This window comes from Petaurus breviceps, unplaced genomic scaffold, assembly GCF_028583685.1.
Source record: "Petaurus breviceps papuanus isolate PSGF00001 unplaced genomic scaffold, PetGlider_PUasm1.0 90681, whole genome shotgun sequence".
NCBI lineage: Eukaryota > Metazoa > Chordata > Mammalia > Diprotodontia > Petauridae > Petaurus > Petaurus breviceps.
The window spans coordinates 8,919,649-8,942,896 of NW_027187307.1; the positions used below are offsets into that span (position 1 = coordinate 8,919,649).

A 23,248-nucleotide genomic window follows, 5' to 3' on the forward strand; every position below is an offset into this window, starting at 1 on the left:
TTTGTGTGTATATGTATGTATGTATGTATGTATGTATATATATATATATATATATATATTTTAACTTCTAGGTTACTAGGGAAAATTACTAGGGAAAAAGATAGGGAGTGGCCCAGTGACTCCCCTGGCAGAGGGCAATCTTTCCAGCAGTGCAGGTTAGCACCTTTTCAGTAACTTTGAGTCTTAGAGAGTGGCCAGGGGACACTGCAAGATGAGTGACCATTGTTATGTATCAGAGATAAAACTTGAACCCGCATCTTCCCAACTTAGTGGCTATCTGACTATCCATGAAGCCACGCTGTCATTCCTTAATACTAAAATAAGAAAACTGGAAAATATTGGTGAAATGAGTGCATTAGAAAAGATCATTTGGAAAGCTTTAATGACATTAGCAAGTCTTATTATTTGCTCAATTACCATGAGGCTGTGAAAGGAGGCCTGGGAGAAAGAAGCCCAGAGTTCTCATCTGGCGGCTGACATCGTGCGTCTGTACAATTGTTCCTGAATCCCAGCTCTTATTATGTCAGTCTTCCCCTCAAAAGGAAGAACTATCATAGCTGACATGGATGTATTACCTTAAGCAAGCATTCAGTTTTAATTCACTTTGATTAAGCGTCTTGTAAGTGCTAGCATAGGTGCCGACTATGAAGAAACTAACACCCAGAACAAGGGCCATGAGAGTTCCTCTGTGCCCTGCTCTGCTCCCTCGGCATTTGGTGTCGTATGTGCAGTTATGGATGCCGCATAGTAGGAAGGATCATAGGTGTGAAAAGGCATTGAGACAAGGTCATTTTAGCTTGAACAGAACTAGTAATGCTAAGCTGGGAAAAGAGAGGCGTCTGAGGCAGGATGACGGGCCGTAATCAGTATGTTCAAGCATTTTAATTTTTAAATTTTGTTTTCCGGAGAAGGCAGCGCAATTAGGGTTAAGTGGCTTGCACAAGGTCACACAGCTAGTAAGTGTGTCAAGTGTCTTCAGGCTGAATTTGAGCTCAGGTCCTCCTGACTCCAGGGCTGGTGCTCTATTCACTGCACCACTTAAGTGTCCCTCTTCATGGATTTTCAGAGAGTGTTGTGTGGAAGAGAAATTAAATTTGTGTTGCCTTTGCCACATAGAAGCAGATTTCAACTCAATGTAAGGAGAAATGGGCATGCAGTGGGTTTCCCACTCCCTGGAAGTTTTCAAGTGACAGCTAGTTGACAGCTTGTCCAGAATGCTGCAGGGGGGACTCTTGCCTAAGTTGGCTTTCAAGGGCCCTTTCATCGCTCCGATTCTGTAATTCTCTGAAGTCTCGGCATTGTCCCAGGTAGGATCTGATTCCAAGATTTAAAGTGGATTAGAAAAAAGCATTTTACTCCTGTCTGGGGACAAAATGAGGCTTTGATTAAGCTGTGATTGGCAATATTTAAAGGTTGGTGAATAGTAGGTCCTGAAGTGCTGTATTTTCTTCATAATCTTGCCTCTATTTTCTCTGTTAAATATAATATTCAGTAATGTACTGTGAGGTTATGATGCTTAGCTAGCTGTTTTAATAAAGAGTTATACTTTCAATTTATAAAAGGATAATGAAGAGATTAGCATACTAATCTTTCTTGCTCTCAGTTAACTGTTAATACAAGAAGGTTTCGTATTAACTGGGCATTGTGGTATCTGAGAGAAGAAACACCAATTTCTCAACACATCAGCAAGGGTTCATTTAACTGGGGAGATATAGCCACCTAAAGTCAAATAAAGAATTGATGCTCTAGGGGAATGGGACACGGGATGGGTAAATGTGGCTAGCGGAAAAAGGTAGGTCAGCACCTCAGGGATTTGCCTAGGAACATTGCAGTTGACATTGAGAACATTGAAAGGACCCTCCTCATTTAGGGCATGACATGAAAACTCTGGGTGTCTGGGGATGGAAAGTGGGGGAGAGGAATGTAGTGAAAAGGACCAGGGTCATGATGCTTGTGCCTTGGAAGTTAAAGAATGGGTGATGCATGACAAGGAGCTCTGTTACCATTCGAGTCACCACGTGGCCTCAAGTTGTACAAAAATATCTGTAGTTCCAGTGTAGGCCACTGGCACTTCAGCATGAAAGAAGAATTTTGGAACAAACTGCTTACTGTGTGCCAGCCACTGTTCTAAGGGCTGAGGGCAAAACATAAACAAAAAGAAAGATTACCCTCCCTCAGGGAGAAGCATATGAAACAATGAAGAAGCAGGGACCCAGGGAAGGGGAATGATTTTAAGATGTGGAAAGTCAGGAGTATGGCTGGCCTGGGACCCTCCACCAAATGGAGAATCCAGAATGAACTCATCCATGGGAAAACGGGGCCAAGGTTGTGGACAGGAGTGGGTTGTACATTTCAAAGTGAAGAGATACCATGCAGTGAGGGAAGTTCTGGGATGAGATAGCAACTGAGGCATGGCTTTGAAGGCTGGAAAGTTAAGAGCAGAGCCAGGATGAAACTGAGCTAGAGGTCTCGCAGGCTTGCAGCAGAGTTTTCTATGAAAAACAGTTGCTAAGGTCAGTGCCCTGCCTAAGGAGAAAGATATGGTACAATAGGGTCATAGGCTCCTAGTGGTAGAGTTGGAAAAGGCTTGGGAGACTACCTCGTTTAGGCCTGCTGGAGTCAAAGAGCCACTAGAAGGGAGAAGAGAGTACTAGATTTGGAGTCTGAGAACCTGGACTCAAATCGAAGCACTGCCCCTTGCTGGCCATGTAACACTGACCAGGTGGCTTAATTTTTCTGACTCTCACTTTCCTCACCTGTGAAAAGATGGGGCTGGACTATATGGCCTCTCTTCCCCTAAAGGCCCAGGTTTCCCCTATGGTGTCAGAGATGCCCCCCGTGCGAGCACCTGGTAGTTCTTTGTTTTGGTGTGGGTGAGGAGTGCTTACCTACTTCCCCTCTGTGCCTCAGTCTACCCCAGACCTCTTTTTCCTCTTCGCCCTACAGCTTCTATGATTCCAGTTGGAAGACACGTACATCTATGTCAGACTGTCAAGTGGCAATGTCAACTTTAATCCATGACCTGAAGTCACTGAGTTTCCTAGAGAAGACTCCTGGTTCCCACATTACTGAAAAGATATTAGAGTTTCTTCTAAGGAGGGTGTAGTTGCAATTAGAAACAAACACCTTAGGCTAATTTCAAAGACAGCATAAAACTCACATTTTCCTTGAAACTCTTTAAGGCGACTGGTCGTTCTTTGGTGCATAGAGAGCAAAGACATTTCTACTCAGCAGAAAAGCAGAAGATGATTGCAGAAAGCTCTTCTCTATCTTAGAGGATAAAAATAAGACAATTACATGTAAGCCCCTGAAGGCACAGAACGTGATTGCTTGAACATATACTTGAGCATTTAGATAATTTATTCCAATGTAACGGTGATAGTGGAAACAAAAGATTATTTCTCAAAGTACTTTTAGGAGGAAAAAAAGAGACAAGATAAGGAGACACAGACGATTATAATACCAATGTCAGAAAGAGGAAAATCAAACCAATGCACCCGAATATGTTACCTTCCTTGTAAGTTAGTGTAATGCGAATGTAAATTTTAAAGATCTTCCCTGCCCCTAGGCTAAAGTGCACCAGAAGCCTGGGGAGGGAGGCTTGTTTTTCAGTAGATACTTTTTGATTGGCCAGTGGGTCCAGAAGGTTGTTACATTCTCTGAGCCAGGAGAAGGCTATATAAGCCCTGATGTGTAGCTTTGTTTTGGGACTCACTTTGAGAAGTGTTCTGTGATTTGATCTGAATTCTGGGAAGCCGTTGTTGAGAGTCCCCCGGCTTTGAAAAACCCAGAATGTGGAAACCCAGATGTTGACTGGGTATGGATGTAATGGTTGGACAGTTTGGAAATCTGTCTACTTGATGTTTCTGTCTTGATAATTATGCCTGTATACTTTGAGGTTCAGGGTGCTGACCTTTTCTCCTGAACAAGGTAAACGATATATGTCTGACTGATTAAAGTAAGCTTGGTAACCCATTTTGAGTTGCTTTCCTTTAACAAAGCAGATCCAAGAACCTGTGGTAGCTGCAAACCCTGAGGACGCTTGGGGTGCTTGCTGCTACAGTTAGTAATCATAATAGCTTACAGTTTTTTTTATAGTTATCTGTACATTGCTATGTGCAGTCTCATTTTCTCATCCCTATGACTCTGGAAAGAAGCTATTGCAGATGTCATGTTTCCCATTATGCAGGTAAGGACACCAAAGCTTAGACAGGTGAGGTGGCCAAGGTCACTGCTACCACCCTTGGTAACAACTGCAGGAAAACAGGAACTGCTCAAAGTAGTTCTGATGAGGACAGTAGTATTTCTCCCACATTGGAGCAAGGTATAGTCAACAAATAAAATCTGAGAAAAGAAAGGCTTCTTTGATGGCATTTAAAGATGGGCCATTGTACTGCCTTTCCAAAGCTGATTGTTTTCCAAGAAAGGAAAGAGGGAGAGTGAGGTGTGACATCTTTGCATAGAAGCAGTGGGGGTGGTGGGGGTGTCCAGAGCTGAGTTCTTGGATGACTTAACCTGTGTGTTTACATTTGGCTTCTCTTGTGTTATACATATCCCTGGGAAAGGCTTGTGTTCCAGGACATGCTTCTAAGCTGCCTGAGATCTTGGAAACAAAGACCGTCCAAAATCTGCCAACATCCATGTTCCTTCTCCTCCCATGATTGTGGGACCCTGACAGTCACATAGATAGGAAACGGGGAACTCAGGCCTTCTGAGCTGGGGTCTGCTCCATTTCCACTGTCATGCTCCCTTGTAATAGTCTAGGGAATAGTTTGTTTAAAATTCCTAAGCAATTTTCTCTGAGAATCTTAAAGCCCACCTCACCAATTCTTTCTGCTTTGTTTCCCATAAAAGGAAAAAGAAAAACTCCACCATGAAAACCTCTCATTCTGCCCCTGAAAGCTCTTTTAAAGTCCCTATGCTTGTTAAATATTACCAGTTGACATTCAGTAGAACCCAAAAGATGAAATTAATTTCTTCCGAGACTGCTGGGTAGAATTCAACGGTAACATAGCTAGAGAGCAGCTACTTGGAATTGTTTACTAATTAGGACCATATCTCAGCCATCATTTCTCTTGTGCAACTCTGATGAAAATCAACAGGAGTCTTGTCTGAAATTCAATTTTCAGATGGAGCTGTTGGTTCTGAAAGGTACTGACAATGTGAATCAGTATGCAATTACTGTACTCTCAAGGAAAGTGGGCGAATTTGTGCATACCAAAGGGATGAAATAGGGAAACAGGCATAATTAAGGCCCACCATGGTTATTCAACATGATTAAAGACTGGAATCCAGACAAAGGAACATTTCTGGTGATTTAGCCTCTGCAAAATAGCTCAGACCAGGTAAAAGCATAGAATCCAGGAGCTAGAAGAGGCACGAGTAGGAAACTGACATTCAAAGACAGGGAGTGACTTGGTCAAGGTCACCGAGCCAAACCCAGAACTCTGGCACAACATCATGCTGGATCACAGTATATATACATTTGTGACAGAGCTAAAAGGTTGATTTTTTTTTCCTTCTTCACTTGGCTTAAAAACAAAGACATTAGAATTCAAATACCAAAAGGGGTTGTGATTTTCACAGTGTGAGGGAATTAGAATCTAAGGTTTTCAGAATTGTAAAGGTTCTTGGGAGGCTTGGGAGTCTTTGGGCTGTTGCTTACAATCTATTCCATTTCAGGAGAGCTTTGTTATTCTGTTTTGCCTTATCGCAAGTATCAGTTTGTCCCTTTGTAGCTCTCATTCATTATTCCTAATTTTGCCCCCTGGGGCCAGACCTCTTCTACTTGATAGCCTTTCAAGTACTTGAGGGCAGGTGCGGCCCCAAAAGAAGATCTACCTGTCCTGAGCCTTCTCTTCTCCAGACTAAATATTTCTGATTTTTTTAGTCAATCTTCATATGGCATGGATGCTCTCTCCCCTATCCACCTTACCAACGTCCTTCTTAAATTGTTGCCTAGAACTGAACACACAAGTCCAGATATGGTCCAACCTGGCTAAAAGGACAGGAGACTCCTTACTTTCTTCTTCCTGGGAGCTCTACTTCAGTTAATGCATCCCAGGATCTAATTAGCTTTTTTGAGTGCCAAGTGCCAGACTCCTACTGTGTTTTCAGTCCACTAAAGCCCCCAGATCTTTGTTCAGACCATCAGCTTTTGAGCTGTGTGGCCTCCATCTTGTACTTGTGACATCAACTATGTTTTTCATAAGACATTGCATTTATCTTCATTAAACTTCATCTTGTTTGACTCTGAGTCCATAGAGAAGATGCTCTCTGTGCCTTTATCTAGTCGTTGTTAAACAGTGTCAATGCCAAGCATTGGTCCTTGGGGCACTTGATGTCTTTCAGAATTGACACCTTTGAAGTTTGCTGTTCAGTCATTCAGAAACTAACTGTATGCCCATCTGGTCCACATCTCGTCATCTTTTCCACTCTAACTGCATGGGATTCTTCATCAAAAGCTTGGGTAACATCTAGGTAAACTACATTTCTTTGATCTGTCAGCTTAGGAATCCTATGAGAAAAGAGAATCATGTTCCTTTGTCATGCTCTGTTCTTGCTGAAACCATGCAAGTTCTTTGTTATCTCCTGTTCTTTTTCCAGATCTTCCCATACCATCTCTTTAACAATATGTTCTAGAATTTTGCCAAGAATTGAAGTCAATCTCACTGACCTTTAAAGTACAGAGATTCTGTTCTTCCCTTTTTGGACCATCCGGATGACATTCACCCTTTCGCAGTCCTGTTGTGCCTTTTTCCTTTCTCCGATGTCTTTCTAATGCCACTGACATTGGCTCACCAGCTGCGTCCTCCAATTCCTTCAGTGGATGAGTGTTTAATTCATCTGGGTCAAGTGACTTGAATTCTGAACAAGTAGCTAGGCACCCTCTTATTCACTTCTTGTTTATCTTATTCTTGTTTAACTTCCAATTAGCCATTTTTTGTTCCGTCCTTTTCAGTCTGAATGTCAATCTCCTTGTCAGAGAAAATGGAAGCAAAATAAGAATTGAACAGCTTGGCTTTCCCTCTATTGTCAGCTGTCATTGCACCATCTACCCCTAGCCAGAGAGCCTATCCTGTCTTTCCCCAGCAGAGAAAAAAAGCCATTAGAGGGGGCGGCCAGGTAGTACAGTGAGTAAGAGCACCGGCTCCAGTGTCGGGATAACCTGGGGATCGAATCTGGGCTCAGACACTTAGCAACCACCCAGAAACACCTGGCCGTGTAACCTTGAGCAAGTTACTTAACCCTGATTGCTTAAAAAAAAGGCCACTAGAGAGCTGATGGGAGAGAGATTGCTTCATCCTTTGTGAAGAACAAAGCTGACCATAGCTGTACACAGAATATTGGCAACTTCTCTGAAATACGGTCTCAGAAAGTTGCCTGGAGCCCTGAGAAGGCCTACCTAGGGTCATGCAAAAACACAATTTGAACCCAAGGCTTCCTGGCCCCAAGAATAGCTCTCTGTTCACTATCCCAAAATGGCTTTGTAAAAGTATAGAAGGAGGAGTTCTAGGAAAAGGGAGCAGAGGCTGTAGGAAATTCCTTTTGCATTACATGGTCACACTGGGGCATTGGCCTTAATGGAATACAGCTCACCAGAAGGGCCAGGACCAAGAGTTAGCTATGTATGAGGAAACCCATAGATAGCAGTGATAGGGAAAATTAATCACTATATTTTACTGGTTAATGTCGAAGTCAGTGATTTTATTTTTTTAGATAATTAAAAGCTTAAAAATTTTAAATGGAAATTTTTATCTTAGGCAACTATGTCTTATATTTTAGACCATGTGAGCGAGGTACCTATCACCTCCTCCAGGCAGTGGAACCTAATTACAAGAAAAATATTTAAGAGGAGAAAACCTCTAAAGTGTCCAAACTGCCCACCTAAAGTAACAGAAGGATACCATTACTTTATCATACAGAAAAATGACATAAGATTGTACACGTTTAGCTGAAGGAATAGGATTGTGTTAAGCTCTTTTACTGAAATAAAGATGTCTGCATCTTTGATGGCAATGATAAACATTAGAAGTCAACTGAAATATTCCAAGCACACCAGGCCATCAAAATTAAAATTTTCTACTGTGCATAATCAGCATGACATTTTGGAACTTTAATAATTAGTTCGATTTCAAAGCAATGCTTCTCCAAATTGTTGTCTGTCTTCAACTCTGTGTGGAGTTTCCTGTGGAAGAACATAGTCTTTGAAGTCATGGGAGCTCTGCAGGGATGATGATGAAAATTTATCCATTTAAATTGATTATAACAGACCTTACCAGTGACACTGACTGTGCTGGCCAACTTTAGAACCTGAAACAGCTTTTGTTTGTCATGTATCCAAAGCAACAATGTTGTGGCAACTTAGCAAACACTATAAAGGGTTCATGCTGTCATAGAGAATCAATTAACTAAAGGAATTCAAAAAATTGTGAAAAGTACACATTTTTACCTACATTTATCCACTGGACTGGTCTCAAGAATACTACTAATAGTCAAAAGATCTGGGTTCTAGTCATTGACTTCAGCTTGTGACTTTGAGCAAATCACTACCCTCATCTCCTGAGGCAACATGGCTAGATCTGGAACCAGACCTGGGTTCTACTCATTGACTTCAGCGTGTGACTTTGAGCAAATCACTCCCCTCATTCCCAGAGGCAACATGGCTAGATCTGGAACCAGAGGGCCCGGATTAAAATATCACAGCTGTTCCTGCCTATGAGTGTATTCTTCAACATATGTGTTGCTTTTCCCTTACAACTTTCCAGGTCTGCTTGGTCCTCCCCTTGATTTTGCAATAATGCACAAGTGTTCCATTTCCATGCTCATGAATTCTGAAGTTCCTTTTTCTGATCATAAGCTTTTATGTTTCCATCAATCTCTATTTTTACTCCTCCTAAAATGAGTCTGTACTCACCAAGAGCCCCAGTTCCTCTGCTCCACAGTATTTCCTGACCTTCATCCTTCCTCTCATCCCAATCTCAACCTCACTTCTGTTATACACTATTAGAATCCGGAATCCCTTGTTCTCTTGAACTGTTATGGATCACTCCTTGCCAAACATCAGCCTAGGTTATTCCCTTGTTTGCCTCCTTCACAGCCACTTGCTACAAATCATAAAACCATGCTGCTTGTGGCCATTGCATATTAGTGCTATTTAATATCAACTGTGTTTTTGCCCTGACTGTCACCTGTGTGAGTTCATGTGGGCTTGGGATTGATTTATTTGTGTCTTTGCATCCTCGTTACATAACTTGACTTGGCACCTAATACATGCTGAATAAATGCTTGTTGAAATGAAGAAGGCATTTGATACATTCTTTCTTACTCCTTAAACAGTGAAAAGCATTAGTTTGGAGAATTATTTTCTAAGTTGAAATTCTTTTGCATACATCACTTATTTCCCTAAATCTGAAGCCATACATTGTGAAGTACCCCAGAACGCCTATGGAAAGTCTCAGAGAAGACAAATGATGAGCTTGGGGTTTTCACAACACTGTTCTGTTCTCCCTTGGGTCTTCTCCCACCTGTCTGACCACTCCTTCTCAGTCTCCTTTGCTGCCCCTTCATCCAAGTCCCACCTGCTAACCATGGTGTTCCATAGGGTTCTGACCTGTTCCTTTTTCTCTTCTTCGGCTATATGATCTTGCCTGAGTGATATTATCAGCCCCCATGAATTCAATGAAGATTTCTATTCAGAAGATTCTCAGATGTTTTTATCCAGCCCTAAACTCTTTTTTGATCTCTAGTCTTGTATCTCTACCTGCCTATTGGACATCTCAAACTAGATAGTCTATACACCCTGAGCTGAACTCAGTTATCTTTCCCCTAAAACCTTCCACTCTTAACTTCCCTTTTACTGTTTCATTTGTTTTTTTTTTGAAGCAGTAAAGGTTAAATTACTTGCCCAGGGTTACACAGCTAGTAAGTGTCTGAGGCTGGATTTGAACTCAGGTCCTCCTGACTCTAGGGCCAGTGCTGTATTCACTGGGCCACCTAGCTGCCCTTGACTTCCCTTTTATTATTGAGCATATCACCATCCTCCCAATCATTCAAGCACTGCAACCTAGGTGTCATTGTCTTTGACTCTTTAATGTTTCTTACTTCCTTTGCACTCCATATCCCATGTGTTTCCAAGTCCTGTCACTTCTGCTTTCATACCGTCTCTCATTTATGCCCTGTTTCTGTCCTCTGACCCTGCCGCTACCTTAGGGTAAGCCTACCTTTGCAGTCTTAAATTTTACTTCCTTCTACATATTCTGAGTTAGAATACCACTGCTCCATCTCCCACCTCTACATTGTCACTCTCAATGCTAATGCCTTCCCTCTGAGATTACTTACAATTTATCCGATATCTATCTTCTTTTTAGACAGCTGTTTGCATGTTATCTCTCCCATTATAGTGGGAGCTCCTTGAGATTATGTTTGCCTTTTTGTGTATCCTTAGCCCTTATAACAGTCCCTGGTACACAGTAGGCACTTAATAAACGCTTGTTGACTTGGTGATCTGTGGTAGAGAGGGGGAAGTCATTGGTAGAAAGACTTGGAATATTAAGACCAATAAGAATAAGAAACATTTCCTCATATTACTCAGTAAGAGCAAAAATCATTGCTTCCTGAACAGTCAACTAGAATAGTAGCTGCGTGCTAATTTAGACCCAGAGAGAATGGCTTCTAGGAAGGTACTTTGGAAACTTCAAACCCAGGGACTTGAACTGGACTTTTACAATGGGAATTCTACTTGTGTTTATTAGTTTGATAATTTCTGCTGATTTATCAATGGCACAGTGATGGACGATTATCCCAGAAAGAAAAAGGAGAAAAGAGGAAAATCGAAAATCACTGAAATAAACATTCTCAGCATTAAGAGCAAATACTCATTCAGGCTCCTCTTTGGGGGCTTCTGTGAAGGATAAAGAGCCACTGCTGGAATTTGGGGACACTAAATTACATTAGAGCTTAATTTAAAGGCCATGTAAGTTTGTTTTACAAAAATCCAATAAATTATACAAGGGTCAAGCAATGTTTCTTCTTCCCTCTGGATGGTGATTGTCAGATTAGCAGGACCATTTACAGCCAAACTTGTTTCCAGCTTTGTTAAAAGGTTGGAATCTTCAGCATTTTTCGACCTCGGCCAGCATGGCTGCTCTCCGTTTGATTTTCCTTTCCTCTTACATAATGGAGCTTTTCTGACTGGAACCTAGTAATTTTAAGATTAGAATTCTTTGTTTGAAAGGCAGAAACCATTGGCTGACCTTAACCCCTTCCATTTTCTATCATGATTTTATCTAAAGCCGGCACAGAGAACCTCCATTTTTAAAGACACGATTTCATTTTTTGCTATTATTCGTCAGGAGAAAATAAAGTCAGCCCAAAGCTTCTGCTCCATGAATTATTTCCCCATCCTTTGTGTGAGGGAAAGTCTCAAGTGGCTGCTGAATCTCTTTATGCAAAGGTTCATCTCCTGTCCTGAGCACTGGCTCTCCAGCATTCCTTAGAGCAAGAATGCTAATACTCTTGATGACCTATTCTGGACTCCTAATTATCAATTTATGTGGAAATTTGTCTTATCCAATCCGACAGACATTTATTAAGTGCAAGTTTGGCAGCTATGTGGCACAGTGGACAGAGTGCCAACTCTGGAATCTGAAGGACAAGTTCAAATGTGACATGTCACACATGTCCTATCTGTATGCCCCTGGGCAAGTCACTTAACTATGTTTGCCTCAGTTCCACATGTGTAAAACAAGCCAGAGAAGGAAATGGAAAACCACTCCAGGGTCTTTGCCATGAAAATACCAAATGGGGTAATGGAGAGTTGGACATGAGTGAAATGACTCAACAACAACAATATTGTGCAAGTCACTCTGCATACAAAACAAACAAACCAATTCTTGGCCTGTCCTCAAGGAGCTTATATTCTTTTTTTTTTTTTTAATAGATCACAGGCTTTAATCAGAAGATGAATGAGGGAAGATGAAGGCAAGACAGATAATCACAGCTTCCCAGTCTGAATTCTCTAGTGGGTGCTGAGGGTCAAGAGTCACAAAGAGGGAGGGCAGGTCAGACTTTCCCTTTGTACTTCAACAGAAACGATGTGGTGCCCAGGAACCATAGCCAGGCCCAGGACACGGGGCTCCCCAGCTGAGAAGGAATCCCTGGGCTTGAGCAACTCCTGCGCGGAGCCCAGGATGACCATCCGTGCACAGGAAGCAGCCACGAGGGGGCGCCCGTCTGTCATGCGAATGGGCATGTTCTTGTTGAGCAGTCCCTCCAAGCGCCTGCACGCACGAGGAGTCTTCGCGTTCCCCAAGGGAGCCCCCCGCGCTGGAGCTGTTCTGGCCTCGGCTGCAGCAGCCATTTTCCTCTCGCAGCAGTACGGGAGCCCCAAGGAGCTTCTATTCTTGGGCTGGGGAGGGGAAGAGGCAGCTTGTAAATAGTTAAGTATATGCAGGTTAATTTGAGGAAGAGGGGAAAGTACTAATTACTAGCAGTATCAGACAAAGATTCCTTGTGGAGTTTTCAATCACTGCAGCCTTGAAGGAAGCTAGGGAGTCTAAGAGACAGAGATAAGAAGGGAGGGCATGACAGCCAGGCATGACCAGAGCAAAGATATGGAGATGGGGAAAAGAGTATTGACTTTGGGGAACAGGAAGTAGGCCAATTTGGCTAGAACACAGAGCCCCTAAAGATCTGTAAGGTGCCATTAGCCTGGAAAGGTAGGCTGGAACCAAATAGTCACGAGCTTTAAATGCTAAGCCTTCCGTTATTATTCTAGAGGCAATAGGGGGCCATTGACTCTTCTTGAGCAAATGCATGACATACCCTGACTTATACTTTAGCAAGGTTTTTTTTCCAAAGCGTTATGCAGGGGAGGGATTGAAAACCAGAAGCCCAGATAGGAGGCTGTGGCCTCCAGGCAAATAGTGACCTTAGATGATTTGTATCTGCATGCATTATCTATGCAGAACATATTAGTTTATATTACCCACAGCACTGTGTAACTGCCAAAATTAAGTGTTTTTTTGGTTTGGTTTTTGTGTTTTTGGTGTTCCCACATTAGCAATTACTCACTTTGAAGAAATCATGGACGTAACATTCAATTTAGAAAATATACACTTGGAAAAAAATCCAACCATTGCTAGAATTATCCTTATTGGTGCTTAGGATAGTACAAAACAAGGTCATTATCTGTTTTATTTCCTCACTGGCTTCAAGTTTACCCAAGTTAAGCCTTTCCAACTGTGCTGTGTTGTTTTTTCCCTGCTGTATGTATTTTCAATCAAAAAATATTTTCTGTTCTGCTTAAATGGTACATTTGATTGACTAGATTGTGTTGCTAAGATAGCCCAAAGCACCATATTGACTTTTTCAAGCTGATGTTTTCATCTGTGCAACAGAATGGACCCCAGGAGTACTAAAGATAAGACAGAGTGTTAACCAGGACCACATGTGTAGGGAGTGGAGTTCAATACCCGGTCTTATCTTCTACAAACTGGATTAGCCATCTCCAGAGGGAGGAATAGGGAACTGATTTTGTCTTCAGTCTATTCTTCCATTAAACATTTAAATATGTCCTTTGAGGTCTGGAAATGAATTTGGATAGTATTCTGGGCCAGGCCTAACTCAGGCCTGTCCAGTGATTCAGTCTTGGGATTAGAATACAGTTAGACACTTGTGAACCATATAAAGCAATCAAAACAACTTTACTAAGGAAAAATGACATACTGGAGGAGATATGGAAAAATTGGGACACTAATGGTTGGTGGAGTTGTGAACTGAATCAACCTTTCTGGAGAACAAAAGGCTATAAAATTGTGAATATTCTCTGACCCAGTAATACCACTACTAGCTCTATATTCCCAAAGTTAAAAAAAAAAAAAGAAAAGAACCTATATGAGCAAAAATATTTATAGCAGCTCTATTTGTGGTGACAAAGAATTGGAAACTGAGAAAATTCCCATCAATTGGGGAATGGCTGAACAAGTTGTGGCATATGATCATGATGGAATACTATTGTGCTATAAGAAATGATGAGCAGGATGGTTTCAGAAAAACCTAGGAAGACATATAAGAACTGATGAAAAGTGAAGTGAACAGAACCAGGAGAAATAATATTGCATGATGATCAACTGTGAATAGTCCAAGACAATTCTGAAGGACTTGTGATGAAAAATGCCACCCACCTTCGGAGAAAGAATTGATGGAGTCTGAATGTAGATTGAACTATACTTTTTTAAAAACTTCTTTATTTCCCTTGGGGGTTGTGTGTGTGTGTGGGGGGAGGGGGGAACCTGTGTCTTCTTTCACAGCATGGGTATTATGGAAATATTTTGGGTGACTGCATATGTATAAATTATATCAAGTTGCCTTCTCAAGTTGGGGTGAGGAGGGCAGGGATGGGGAAAATTTGGAACTCAAAATTTAAAAAAGTAAATGTTAAAATTTTTTACATGTAATTAAAAAAATAAAATATAAAAATTTGAAAAAAAGCCAATTTAGAATGATTAAAAATAACACAATTCCTAAAGTAAAAATTATGCCAATTTAAATGAAATACTACTTACCTTTACGTTTCACATTCACCATGGCAACCAGCCACACTTGGTCAGAAAGCAGTTTTTGCAGGGCAGTAGGAATTCTCCTAAAATCCCTGAGGCCAACTCCATGCCTCAAATGGCATGGAAGCCAAAACAATGACGGTCCCAAGAAGACCTCACCTTTACCTCAAACTAATCTGCATAAAAAAGTTATTGTTCCTAGCTGACTAAATTCTCATAATATGAATCTATGAGGTTTCTGTGGATAGAAAGTAACTGCTACTTTCCTTTATTCCTTTCCCTATACTTATCCCAGCCCCTACTGGAAAGTGCAAAAATTACACATTGGCCATTAGTACAGCCCAGGAGACTTTGGAAATTTCCATAGCATCACAGAATCAGAATCACAGAAATTCAGAACTGGGATGGACTTCAGGGACCATGAAGTTCACCCCATCTCCCACTCCCAAAAGAATTTCCCGTACAATATACTTGACAAGTAGTCATCCAGCCTTTGCTTAAAGACCCTAGTGAGGGGGAAATTCACTGTGTATTCAAGCTTCTTATTTCACTTTTTGAAAGCTCTAATTTTTAGAAATTTTTACCTTCTATCAACCCCAAATTTTGGCTCATTGCAGTTTACACCCAGAAAAAGTCTATTCCCTCTTTTACATACTAATATTTCAAGGACTTGAAGACAGCTGTCATGTTCCTCCAGTACCTTTTCTTCCCCAGACAAAACATTGTGTTTCTTTCAACCCATTCTCATAGGACAAGGCCTAGAGGCCTTGGTGGACCTCTGGATGTTTTTCAGTTTATCAGTGTTCTTCCTAAGTTATAGAGTCCAGACCTGAACACAGTCCTCCAGATTTAGTCGGAGGAAGAAGGAGTACAAATTAAGACTCTCTGTTGAATCAGTTCAGTCTGATACAGTTGTTCTAATGTAATCCTTCCTGGGACAATGCATAGTTCTTCTAAGAAACAACCACTCGCTTCCATAGAGACTGTTTATTCTTTGTCAAAGCATTCCTTTATCATTTAGTCCCCAAGTGCTAGCCCCTATCAGACATCTGCAGAATTATCCACAAGAAATGGCTGAGCAGGTTGGTGCCAATTAGACATGTGTATATGATGTAAGGCTAGAGTTTTTGTTTGTAGAAAGATTCCTTTCTATCAGGACTGAATCCAAGCAGTATGAACAATAACAGAGAGGAGACTTTGATTTATCTGAATGAGCTCGGATCCACACTTAGTATGCAACATCATTTTCACATTAATGAGCAATTTAAAAAATTCAGTGCGCATAGACAATGGAGTGATTCAGTGGGAATCGGGGGAAGGGCAGGAAGACCCTTGCTACAGTCGTGCTCTGGTGGCAGGAAAGTGATTGCATTCAGAGGGGGCAGTTGTGGTCAACAAGGTCTTGGAAGACACCAGAGTTTAACTGTTTGCAATTCATCATAGGATAGTATAGTCCAAAGAGCTCTGTGACCTTGAACATATAACTTAATGTCTCTGCACTTTAGTTTTCTCATCTGTTAAGTGGGAGTTTTACTGCACAGCTTGTAGTAAGAAGAAATGAAATAGTCTATATGAAAACGCTATGTGTTGTAAATCATGATCTCACCTTCATCTCATCTAATATCATTTTGCATTCTTGTGGTTTTAACAAATTCCAACCTGTTTTACATTTATCTCTGTATATGGCTTATCTTGCCAATTGGATTCTTAAGTTCCTAGAGAACGGAAACTTTCCTTTTTCTTTTTAAATGGTTTTTAAAAAAGGAAAGTACCTAGTATAGTGTTTTTAGCTCAAGTGCTTGCTTAGTAAGGTTGGCTGAATAAATGAATGAATTGGATAATCGTGTTTAGTAGAGCAAGAGGAAATGTGGAATTAGATTGAATGCTGGCCTTGTGTATGGAAGACCTGGGTTTATATGCCACCTATGACATTAGCTCTGTCTGAGCAAGTCATTTAACCTTCATACACTGCAAGAAACTCCCCATCCCTAATTTACACAGAGAGAGAGATACTGTATTTTGTTTGGGGAGGGGGAGGACTTTCTGCCTGCTATTTGGAGTATTAGAGTAATATGGCATTTGTAGGGTGGAATGCAACTGTTGTACCTTAAATATAAGATGACAAAAATGACCTTTCATAGCAATACTGGTTTTTTTTTATTCCATGGCTACATTTCTTTAAAAACCAATTAGAGCAGGAAGAAACAACTAGTTGATCTTTGGTAAATATTGATAAATACTAAAAAACATTTGCCTTTTCGAGAAGTGTGCTTGTATTTTAGAGAGTATTTTTTTTTCCTTCAGGATACATGTCATCTTCCTTCATGGTTTGCCACTGTACTATTTCTTGATCAGACCAACTCAAATGGATTGGTTCCAAATAAAGTGAAACAAACATAATTGAAAGTGGGGGTGTCTTTCCCAGGAGATCACATGAAAGCAGCTTATGCAGTAGTGTACAATTAGGACTTAGTCCTTTCAGTCCTTGCACATATTTTTTTTCCTTGTGGTTGGTTTGTTATAGCAAATCCTCACACCTCTACAAAATGACAGATAGAAATTTTCCATGGATGGGCCTGCAATGGTTAAAAAAGTTGAGCACTTCCTAATTTTTTGATGAGTTTTTATATAAATAATCAGGCAAACAAATGAATATAGCTCAAGCTGAAATTCCTCTGCTAAGTCTAATTCCAGTGTGGTGTCATCAGGATTGGAAAATGAATCTGGGTTTTTCAGGACTAAGCCACAGTGGAGTGAGCTCAGGAGGATTTTACAATCCCAGAAGGACTTCACGTCTGGTGCCAGCAGCAGCCTAGGTCCACTTTCCAAAGACAAGTGTACCAGGGGCTTGGGATACAAAGAAGGCCAAAATAGCCCCTGCCCTCAAGGGGCTCCCAGCCTAATAGAGGAGATAACGTACAAGCAGCCATGTACAAACAGGATCTCTTAGAGGCAATGTCAAGGAAGACACTACCATTAAGGGGGACTGGGAAAAGGCTTCCTGCAGAAGGTGAGATTTTAGCTGAGACTTCAGGGAAGCAGGAGGTAGATGGAGAAGAGCATTCCACAGGAACGGAAAAAGCTCAGAAGAGAGAGAAGGGTCTTGTGGAAAGAATAAAAAGGAGCCCATAGGTGTTGGATCCAGGAAGCAAGGTATATAAAGACTGGAAAAATAGAAGAGGGCTAGGTTATAAAGAGACTTAAAAGCCAGATGGTGGATTTTATATTTTATCCTGAAGGCATTAGGGAGTTTGTTGGTTCTGGGGGTGGGGATGACATGATCAGATTTGCATTTTAGGAAGATCCCTTGTATAGCTGAGTGGACGATGGAGTGAAGAAACATAGACCACACTCCTTTGCAGTAGTCTCCTTGGTGATGATTTCTTTGGCCAGGGCAAGTTGTAGATCCAAGAAAAGTATAAAGTAGCTCTTAGTCCTATAGTGCCAGCCCTCTTCCCTACCTCTCCATTCCCTATCTTTATCTTCCTTCCCATTACAGCCTTTATTTCACCCTGAAGGAAATGAGAAGACTCAAAAACTCACAGGAATCCACTAACACAGCCCACTCAATCCAGAAACACAGTGCACTCAATCCAGAAAACACAGCCCACTCAATCCAGAAAACACAGCCCACTCAAATAGTACAGAAGATCCCCTTGGAAAAGAACTGAACCTCAGGTTGGCATTTGGGCAACATTTAAGCTGAGCCCTTCTTTCCCATGTGGTATTTACACAGTGTCCCCAAGACTTGTCACACCATTCCATGGTTTAGACTCCCCACAGAAGGTGAGCATAAGCAATCCCGTGGGACTTATTTTGCCCAAACAACTCACTGTAATGCAAGGGGGTGCACCAAGGGTTAACAGTCCTGATTTCCAAAGGCCCGCCTGTCAGGTAACCTCATGCCCCCAATAATGAGAGAGAGAAGAGCTGGCAATGATCAGAAATGCTCTATTATTCCTCTTTCTGTTGCCAACTGCCATTGCATTGCGTTTTGGGATGAATTACAATCCAGACTAGATAAGGGAGCCTGGTGAGGGCACCTTGGCATGGGCACCAGTTGCATTCACCTTTGTTACATTTCTGTTTTCTTTACCTCAACAGTCCCTTTTCATATTTACCACTGGACAGGAGGTGCCAAGTATAATTGTACAAGTATGCCTAATTATGGACTTGCAACCCTTATGGAAGCACTTGGGTATTTGATTTTTCTCTCCATGAAATCTCAATTTAAAGTTAGACTCCTGCCTGACTGTATAAAAATCCACTTTCCACATCTCTATTTGGCTATTTGCATCATCCCATGTTGCTCATGGTAAGAATCCAAACACAGACAATCAACTCTTGATTATCTGCAGGTGCAGGACCAGCCCTCAGCAAAATCATGAAGTAACATGGCTTGTCTTAAGTGGCCCTCCTCCCTTTCTGATCCCCTGTTCCCTTTTCAACCTCTCCTCCTCTCTCCTCTGCACCTGGCATCTCTAGCACTTTCTCATTGCCCTAGGTCTCCAACTTGGATATAATCATGAACCGTCTTAGAATAGATTAATGTCAAACTTTTCCCAGGAATACTTAAATGATGGTATGGGAAAGATCCCAAAGGAATGAGTTTTCAGTGTTGGCATTTTCAACATTGTAGCACCTGAATGGAAGAAGTATTTTGGGCTAAAGAAACTTTCTAAATTGCAAGCTGTAGGCTCTTCCTGTGCTTACGTGTGAGACTGGTCCCATGCTTGCTGATTATTCATACTTGGGTTTATCTTGCAACTTTTATTTTAAGTTCTTTTTTATATCCCTTAATGCAAGATGGTAACAGGAGACTTTAAACAATCTCCATTTATTCTTATTTAGCATGCAGCCTGTTCAATTTCCCATCTGCAAAAAACAGAATTTAGAATAGGGGATCCCTAAGGTTCTTTCTACCTCCAATCACGTATGAATTTCAATACAACAGAGAAACCACAAAACTTGTGTTCTTCACCTTAGGAAAAGTTTGAGTCAGGGAGAGGGGAGCCCGAGTGATTTGAATCTGAGAGTTGCTATTGCCTATTCTCAGTAAGGTGGGTGGGGAGTAGGAACTGGTTGCAACAAGAACAGAGAAATTGTTCTGCTTTTAAGTTTTTCTTGAGTAAGATCGTCATGTGACTCCACTAATTTATTGGAAATGTTGGGAATTCCCCATACATCTAACAGATTCATATTTAAATGGCAGTGCGAATGCATATGTCCAAATCAAGCATGTCTTTTTTTATTTTTGTCTTTTGGGATGGTCTATACCTGTTCTCTCCCTTCCTTTAAGAGCAGATAATTATAAATGGAGTCAGTATAGGGATGTTCTAAGAATTAAATAAAAACTTTGAGAAATAAACATGTTATATAAATGAGGAGTGGCATATATAAACTTTCTATTAAGACCAGGTCTTTTTATCTTGCCCAGGAAAGAAGTTCAGTGGCCTTTCACAGGCCACTGCACTTCCCAATACTGATTGACCCCAAAACTTTAACCTGCCCCATTTTTTCTAAATGGAGCTAGTTCTGTACTCTTTAGGAGCCTGGTGTCCCTTCACTCCTGACAGGGGTGAGTGTGGGGCTGTACTTAGTACATGCACACTATTGGCTTTAGCTCTATTGCAGCTTGGAATTCCCGAACTCAAGTGATCTACCAGCCTTGGTCTCCCCAGCAGCTGAGACTACAGGTGCATATGTGACATTACCCAGCCTCATTAATCTTTGCAAATAAAGAGAACCATCATCAACTTTTAGGGAAGTAGACTAGTTTGACAAAACTGACATTTGCTGATTGAGTTGTCATATTGTCTCCTGTTGTGACTTATGAAATGTAAGGCTGGGTACCTTTCCCATGTTTTATATCAATACCTTACTATGTGGTTATAGAATCATAGGACCTCAGAGTTGGAAGAGAGCTCAGTGTCCATCTCATCCAATGTGTCCCTGACTGAGAACCCCCTTCCCAATAGCCTCAACCAGTGGACATTCCAGCTTCTACTCAAAGACCTCTTGGAAGAGAATCACTGTCTTTTGAGGTAACCCATTGTGCTTCTGTGTAGGTCTTAGCTTACATGGAGGTTACTAACTCTAAAGCTCTCTACAACTTTCATTCTTTTTTATTCCTCTGGCCCTTGGGGGCCAAGATGGCCCTCCCAAGATAAGTTCATGCCTTCTAACCTCACGACCCTGTTGCTGACTCAAGCCTTGAATATGACCTCCCTCAGCCTCTTCTTCTCTCTGATTGGAAGGCTGGAAGGTGGAGTACCAAACTCCTCCCAGTGCCTTCCTTTTAAAAGTAGAAACTAGGCTTCCATCTCACTTTACTCTCTATCTGCCTGGTTTCAAGTCTAGTGAACAAGATAACTCCTCATTTCCTCCCATCCCCTGCCTTGCTTTTCAGCTCTTTAGTGTGTGTATTATTTTTCCTCATTAGATTGTAAGTGCCTTGGGGGCAGGACCATATTTTTCTTATTTGTATCTCCAGCATTTAGCACAGTACCTCACACATAGTAGGTGCTTAGGTGGTGCGAAGTGAATAGAGTGCTAGGCTTGGAATCAGGAAGACCCGAGTTCAAATCTGACCTCAGACACTTAATACCTGTGTGACCCTGGCAAGTCACTTCACCCTGTCTGCCTCAGTTCCTTCACCTCTAAAATGAGCTGGAGAAGGAAATGGCAAACCACTCCTGTATCTTAACCAAGAAAACCCCAAATGGATTCATGGAGAGTCAGGCATGACTGAAATGACTCAAGAACAACAGGTGCTTAATAAATGTTTATCATATTATATTGTTTTATTGTGTTAATAAGAAAAGTCTAACACCTCTCACTCATGACTGCCTTTTAAACTCCTCAGTCCCAAGTCTCCATTCTGAACTTCTTCAAACAATCTTCCTTCTGGATATCATGGTTCTTTCTACACAACATAAGATTACATTGACATTCTTAGCGACCACAAAATGTTTGAGACTCACAGTGAGCTTGCCCTAGTATAGATTATAAAACAACAATTTAGTGTTTTTTTGTATAGTAACATGGGACAAAAAACCCAAACAATATATTTGGTTTTCAGATTCTCTTTTTAGGTCAGCCAAATGAAGTGGCAGACTTTGGCCTTTCAGCTCTAGATCTGAGCTGCTCTGCATTTCATAGGCTTTTCTCTTCTCTGATTGGCCTACTACCAAGTTGAGACAGGCTGAGAGCTTCCAAAAGTAGCCCCATCAAATGTGCCAGCCCAACCCATAATCCTTGTTTCCTACAAGTGTGGCTTTCCTTCCCACAGTACTGCCAATTTCCTTCCCACTAGGGAACACTCTTCACCCAACCAGCTTTAGGGGACAGAAATAAATTTGCTTGGCAACAGGAAACAATGACTCTAGGTTCTTCTAATCTCGGGTCCCTATTCCTGGATCAATAAATCCCTTGCCCTGTGAGGTCCACATCCTAAATGAGGCAACTGAGTCTATTCCTTGAGAGCCCGTTTTCATCAACAAATAACTTATTCTGTCAGCCTCACCCACCTCTAATTTAGCTATAGGATTTATTAGGAGTATTCAAACTACCCAAAAGATCCAGGGGAAGACTGCTGCATCTCAAGGGAACTGTGTTGATAAAGTCTGCACTCTGCCAAATATTACCTTTGGGACCTAGGACAAATCACTTCCTCTTTCTGGGCTTCATTTTCTTCATCTGTAAAATGAAAGAATTTGATCTACCACCAAGCATTTATTAAACACCTGCTATATGCCAGGCTCTGTGCATTAGTGGGAACAAATGAAACAGCTCCTGCCCTCTTTGGGAAGGGAAGACATGGACAAGGTAGCTACAAAGCAAATGCAGTGCAAGCTAATTTTGAGAAGGGATCAAGAAAGGGCTCTAATGGAAGGTGAATGAACTTTGCAGGAATGTAGGAATTCTAAGAGGTGAAAGTGAGAAGGGATCAAATTCCAAGCATGTAAGACACCCTGTGCAAAGACACAGAGGTGAGAGATGAGAGCTAAGTGGGAAATAGGTTGGGAAGGGCTTTAAATACCCAAGAGAAGAGTTTGTATTTGATCAGAGAGCCAATAGAGAAGAATTGGAGATTATTAAATAGGGGAGTGATATGGATAAAAATATGCTTGAGGCAGGGAGACTAATTAAGAATCTATTGCGTCTGGGTCACATGAGCGACAACATGGCAGATTAGATATTTTCTCCAATCCCCATGACCTCTCAGACCTCTCCAAAACAGAAATTATGTGCCAAAGATAAAGCAACTTCAGGTCTAGGACACCTACAATCCAAAAGATGCTTTAGAAATACCCAGGAATTGATGCTCACTGATGCTGAGTTCACTCAATATCCCTCCCCTACCTCCTATGCTATTGGGAGTGAGGCTGCCCTATCAGACCCAAGGACACAATGCAGGCTTACCTCAAAGCCCATCCCTGACTACAATCCCTCCTTTCTCTTTCCAGTTCTGTGGAAACCCAGCCCTAGACTGTAGAAGTGTGCTCAGATCTTGACAGATGGCTTGGACACAGCCCTTCAAGAAAAGCCTACCAGGGGAGATGCAGAGGCAGGCCAGGAAGGTGCGGCGCGGCCGGCAGACGGGGACACAGGGGCAGGCAGGGCACGGCCCGGCTGGCAGACAGACGCTGGGGCAGGCCTTCAGCCGCAGGGGCAGGCGGGGAAGG

At 41.7% G+C, this 23,248-nt stretch overlaps 1 pseudogene; it reads right to left on the bottom strand.

Moving 5' to 3' along the window:
• Window positions 1–11,914: 11,914 nt before the first annotated feature.
• Window positions 11,915–22,997, bottom strand: LOC138143980 (N-alpha-acetyltransferase 38, NatC auxiliary subunit pseudogene; annotated as a pseudogene).
• Window positions 22,998–23,248: the final 251 nt, after the last annotated feature.